The sequence below is a fragment of the Setaria italica genome, chromosome III (genome assembly GCF_000263155.2).
Source record: "Setaria italica strain Yugu1 chromosome III, Setaria_italica_v2.0, whole genome shotgun sequence".
In the NCBI taxonomy this organism is placed as follows: domain Eukaryota; kingdom Viridiplantae; phylum Streptophyta; class Magnoliopsida; order Poales; family Poaceae; genus Setaria; species Setaria italica.
The window spans coordinates 17455015-17461765 of record NC_028452.1 but is presented as its reverse complement, the minus strand read 5'-3'; positions in this window follow the sequence as shown (position 1 = coordinate 17461765).

The window sequence follows — 6751 nt, the reverse complement described above, 5'->3', positions numbered from 1 at the left end:
TGGCATTGAGGCCAACCCGGAAAAAATCTCTGCCATCACAAATATGCAAGCTCCAAACGGCATCAAGGATGTGCAGAAGCTTAGAGGCTGCATGGCTGCCCTCAATCGATTTATCTCAAGACTTGGAGAACGCGGATTACCCTTCTTCAAGCTACTCAGACGACAAGACAAGTTTCAATGGACAGATGAGGCAGATAAAGCCTTGACACAGCTCAAGGACTTCCTGTCAAAACCACCAATCCTCACGGCTCCATCTCCAAACGAGGACTTGCTCCTATATATAGCCGCTACTACTCATATTGTCAGCACAACAGTAGTAGTCGAAAGGTCTGAACCAGGCCACATCTACAAAGTTGAGAGACCCATCTACTTCGTTAGTGAAAAACTCTCGGACTTCAAAACTCGGTATCCACCGGTGCAGAAGCTACTCTACGCAATCTTCCTTACCTCATGAAAGCTGCGACACTACTTTCAAGAACACACCATATCCGTCATCACTGACTTCCTGCTCGGTGAAATCCTTCATAACAGGGATGCAACGGGTAGAATCTCCAAGTGGGCAGTAGAACTCGGAGCTCTGTCTCTAGACTTCAAACCCAGAATAGCTATCAAATCCCAAGCTCTGGTCGACTTCATGGCGGAGTGGAGGGAAAACCAAGTACCAACACCAGTTGAAAGGCCAGAACATTGGGTTATGTACTTCGACGGTTTTCTCAAGCTTGAAGGCGCCAACGCAGGAGTACTCTTGATTTCTCCAAAAGGTGAACAACTCAAATACGTTCTCAAAATATTTAGGGAAATCTCAAACAATGAAGCCGAGTATGAAGCACTTCTACATGGCCTTCGTCTCGCAATATCACTCGGTATCAAACGATTACTGGTATACGGCGACTCGCCCAAGGGCCAACAGCCAAGTCGAGCGTGCCAACGGCATGTTACTCGAAGCTCCCAAGAAAAGCCTGCATGACATCGGCAACACAAAAGGAGGCAAATAGCTCAAAGAACTACCCAATATTCTTTAGGGACTACGCACTCAACCATGCAAGCCTACTGGGCACTCTCCCTACTTCCTCGTATATGGGTCAGAGGCCATCCTCCCTTTAGACGTCATGTGGCAATCTCCCGCAATTGTGCAATATGACGAGGGAGTATCATAGGAAACAAGGGGCCTAGACCTAGACAGTCTGGAAGAAACAAGATGTGCAGCACTGGTTCAGTCAGCCAGATATCTCGATGGGCTACGACGTTATCACGATCGTAATGTCAAGGAACGTTCCTTTAATGTGGGTGACATGGTCTTCAAACGCATTCAAGACACATCAGGGCTGCACAAACTCAACTCGCCATGGGAAGGTCCCTACATCATTTCCAAGATCACAGGGCCTGGATCGTATCAACTACAGGAACTCTTAGGTGAAAAAGTACCAAACTCTTACAATATAGAGCATCTGTGTCGCTACTACCCGTAGCAGACTACAAGATATATACTCGGGTCCTCACCCACAGTTTATTAGACAACAAAGTTCTTTGGAAACACTACCTACCTTTGCCTCCGCTCGGCTATCCACAGCCACTCAAGCTCTTCAGCTCTACGAGCCCTAGCGCTCTGCTTTCGACTTGATTCATCAAGTGTCTTTGAGTTATCACAACTCGTTGGTTATTCACAACCACTCGAGCTCTTCAGCTCTACGAGCCCTAGCGCTCCGCTTTCGACTTGATTCATCAAGTCTTTTTGAGTTATCACAACTCGTCGGCTATTCACAGCCACTCGAGCTCTTCAGCTCTGCGAGCCCCAGTGCACCGCCCTTGACTTGTTTTTATCAAGTCTTCAAGTTATCACAACTCCTCGGCTATTCACAGCCACTCAAGCTCTCCAGCTCTACGAATTTCAACATTCTCTCGCCGACTCGTCTCTACAAGTCTAAGCGGCTTCACAAAGCCACGACTACGATGCTAGTCATTTGTTCTTCAAAGGCACAAGATTGTCGCAACCATCAGACAAGGAGTACTCAAACTCACTTCATACTTGCATTTTTTGCATTAACGAAACTCCACAGGATTACAATCGACTACCCAATGAAGCCAGGGTATACAAAATACAACACAATAGCACAACAACGACTGCAAGCAACTACTGGCAATTAGAACAGAAGTCCCAGGCTTTTACTATATCACAAGGATACACGAGCCTGGCGACTGCTCGACTACCAAGGTGCAAGCAGTGTCAAAAGGCAGGACCTGCACACGAGGAAGCTGCACAATAGGCAGTTGTACCCTGGTCCCTCCCCCTGACAACCTGAACACCAGGTACTCCTTCACCGCCGCTCCCTCGACGCAACATGATGAATACCCGACGCAGAATCCGGAAGAAAAGCACCACGAAGATGAAGTGCACTCCTCGAAGCTGCTCTCTGGACATCTTCAGCGCACAAGTCCTTACCATATGCCACACCTCCACCTCTGATCAAGGAGCCGGATAAAGACCGTGGACCTCATCATCATTCACTTACGAGTTCCAGCACGAACTGAGCTGGATCGCGAATTGCAAGATGAGGCACGTGACAAACCCTCCTACAAGGATTCTTCTAGCATCGCGGCTATCCCTACAAGCGTAAGAGTCTGTGGAGGGAAGGTGGTTCTAATCTACGAGGAATCTTCTAGCACCGGGGCGCTCATTGGAAGCTCTCCACTATCAAACAACAACAACATGAAGCAAGCCATCGCTATACTGAACGGCATGATCCTGATCGAGTATCCAGGGGGCCATTTATAGCCAAAGGGCTGCAACTGCCAACTACTCGCAGTTACTGCTCGCTCATGACGAACAACCTAAGACACCGACAAGGGTCAAACAGACGACTTAACTCCATGCATGTGACCACACTGAGCATAACGGACAAAAGTGAACAAGTGTACCCGTGCACCCTCTCAAGTACAAGGCAATAATAGCTACAATACCCTCATCAGCAACTCCAATAATTGAAGACCACACCGAATACTACAACTACTCGGTTACTTGGATTCGTTTTCCCGACTACGAGGTCAAACTGACAATTCTCCAGGAAAGATCATCGATCATGTCAAGATTTACAAGACAACTGTTCGAGTACAGCCACAAATGATCGGCAAAAAATACAACACGAGTTCAAATAACTAGGGTTCTTCCAAAGATATGAACTCGGTCATCCTTGCCGCAATGGGCTCAGCCTCCTCAAGATACTTCGCATAGGCATCCTCCGTGCAGTTTCGGGCAATTCCATCTTCAGCCGCCGACAAGTTTGCCCTCAGGTAATATGACTTGACCACTGCAAGGACTTGCTAGCAGACAGTCTTGCACAGTCCAGCGACTCTACCCGAGGTAGCTCTTAGTCTCTCGACTAGCGAGCGAGGCTCAGCATCATCTTCGGGAGGAGCAATAGCGTTGACTGCGTCCTGAGCAACATTAGTCAACTCTTGGAGATCACCTTCCAGCTTCTCCACAGTTCTAGCATGGCCTCTACAGGACACCATAGCCAATGCCAGCATCACTCCTATCTGATCTTTTCTCTCCTTCTCGCGCTTGTAAGCTGCCCAAGTTGCAGCCAGTGATGCCCTAAGGAGAGCAGCCTCATCGGCTACCCGGTCGTGAGCATTTCTCCAGTCAAGCAGCTGGCTACTCGCAACGGCCTTCCTGGCTTTGAGCTCTGTGTCAAGCAACACACAGATAAGAGAAGAGTCTATGACTACGATTAAACATACTCAACAACCACGAGTACTCACCCTGATATCTCTGATTCAAAGATTTATAGTGACTCTCCAGTCGCTCCTGGAGGACTTCATGGTCACTCCTCTCAATCGCAAAAGATTCTGCGGCCTTCTCATGAACTCTCAAGGAATCCGTAAGGCAGCGACACTCTTGCTCCAGTTGCATTACCCGCTGTGCTGCTTCACTGTGTTCTTGAAGAGCCCGAGTATTTCTCTGGGCCTTATCATACAAATCCTACAAAAACACAACACAAGCATCAAGACTTGTCAAAATATAATTACTCAAAGGAAATGTGTTATACGCACTTGAAACTCTGGATAGCTCTCTTGATCTCCAGCTCCGGTGGCAACTCGAGTACCGAACCCCCAGTGCTCTTGGCGACTTGAGGCTCCGGCTCTTTACTCACAACAGATACTGACAAGAAAAAATCATGGTTAACTACTGGGTATAAGGGAGCTCCCCTTCAAAAGAGTCTCTACTCCAGTAACATACCTGTTGTGCTGACTTCGCCTATTCCTGTCGCAACAACCAGTGCCAAGGCATCAGCACTAGTCGCACTCCCAGTCGACACAACTTCAGCCGTTGTAGGCAGCACACCTCCAGAACTCTCAGGGACTGTAGGGTCCTTTACCGAGCGGATGACCTCCTGCAGCATAGATATAATAGCACCTATGAGACTTGCGTCTTCGATCTCAGGTGCATCCTCCATAGTCAAGTCGACTATGGGCCCAGAAATGGTAGTCGACGGAACAGCCTCAACCTCCGCCTCCACCTCGACGGGAATAATGCCTTCGGCATCCCTGGATCAATCAGGTCACAAGATCATCATCCGGCTACAGAGTACCAAAATCATCAAACAAAAGATGAGACTACACAAGTCCTTACCGGGCTGATCGCGGTGGCAGACGAACACGCCTTTTTTTGACTACCACCGGCTGCATACTCGGCACTGGCTCCACGGGGGCCACGGGAAGAAAGTTCTTCACTTTTTCGCCAAGCCATGAAAGAACCAAGGTTAAGACTACGTACGCACGACTACTAGAACAGATAGCGTACTCACCACCAGTAACATCCTCAGGCAACGAGGCGTCAACAGCTACTTCCGGTGTCTTCACAGCATCCGCCACCACAGAAGCCATGGCCTCATCACCTGCTGGGTTAGCAGCCTATCCGGGGGCTGCTGACCCTAAGTTTAACGGTGCCTCCTCCACGGGCGGCGCTTCAACGGCCGCGACACTTGCAGCTGCATCTTTGGCAATCGTGACTACTTCAGCAAAAGTAGGCTCGTCATCGCCAAAAGTCAATTCAACGACCTTTTTGCATATGCTTTGTTTTGCAGATCCATGTATGGCATGGGAACCGGCAAAGTCAGGACTTTAGTTGCATTTTAGGTTACGTTAATGGTGAATCGTGATACTGCCTGGAAGACTGTACGGTTGAGATATTCGAGAACTGTGAACCTGCTGAAAATATCATTGTAGTTCTTGAATTATGTGTAGCACGCAAACTCTATTTAGAAAATCAAATTGTAAACTGTTGTGTGACATTATGTACCATTCTAAACTGATTTTTATTATATGCATTATGTACCATTCTAAACTATCTATGCTCACGATAGCATTTTTTTTATCCGTAGCAACGCAGGGTACGATCCTAGTGACCAAAATAAGTTAAAACTAGAAACCAAACAGCGTACTTTTTTGCAATTTTTTTGACCGCGTTTCTCCCCACCTCCTCCATTTGCAGCTTATTTTGGAAGCGCTTCTCCCGGCGGTTCCACAACCTTTGCTGCTGCTGGGCTTAACCACGCATCGACCACACCACACACCTCGGCCCGCAGCAGCGCCGGCGCGCTCCCTCCATTCCCGCCGCCGTCGTAGCCCGCGCAGACAACCACGCGGCGGCGATCGCGTTCGCGCGCTAGTCACGGGCTCACGGCCTCCTCAACTCACAGGTGTGTGCGCCCCCGTGCGCGCTGCCGCCCGCCCGGTGCGGCGGTGCCGCCCATGTGCGCGCGGGCTCGGGCCCGGGACCAGCCAACGTGGGGCGGCTCCCCGGGCACATGGCCGCTCGATCCTTTTCGCATGGGGTGCCCCGCGCGCCCGCACGCACGGCACGGCTGCAACGGTCGGTCACGGTCCCGGTGCTTCCACCAGGCGCCGCTGTCCTGTGATGGCCGCGATGATTGCCATGTGTGCCGGTCGCCCCGACCCCGAAATAAAGCTCGCGGACGGACGGAACACAGTGCCCACACATGTGGCGCGCGGTGCTCCCACGCGCCGCCGTCCGCGGTGTGACCATCGTCCGTCTCTTTGCTCGGCGCGCACGGGACCGACTCGGCGAGCGCCGAACGCGTGCGCCGGTACGTGTACCGGCTGGCAGGCTCCATCTCCTGATCCCGATGAGTTTGTGTGCGAGTCCTGCAGATCATGCAAGGCCTCCGCACCGCACATGCTCGATCGGTCAGATCAGATTACTGTCAGAAACCGAAATGAACGCCGCGTCGCAGTTTCGTTTCGCCCTGCGTAATGGTCCGTAAGCTCCATGATTTCCAGAAGCTCAACGAAATCTGCAATGAATGCAAAGGACACAGTGCGAACTTTCACAAAGTTTGGAATGCAAAGAGGCGTCACTCAGGTGTAGCAAAAGGATTCATGCCGATTACCGAGGGACAGCGAATAAAATGGACGGTAAGCGTAAGAAGAGAGAGAACCGAGATGCGATCAAAATCTCCCTCTCGTTTTTAGGGGTGTTTGATCCTTAAACTAAAACTAAAATTCAGTTCTTGTCACATTAAATTTTCGGATGCTAATTAGAAAGACTAACATGAGCTAAAATTCAATTCTTATCACATTGAATCTTCGGATGCTAAAGTTTAGCAAGGTGGAACCAAACACCCCCTAATCTATGTTTAATAATTCTGATTAGTACCGATAATTTTTACTCTGTAGAACCAGACGGGCTTAGTATTGGCGAGGAACGAGACGAGGCTCGAAAGGATAAGGA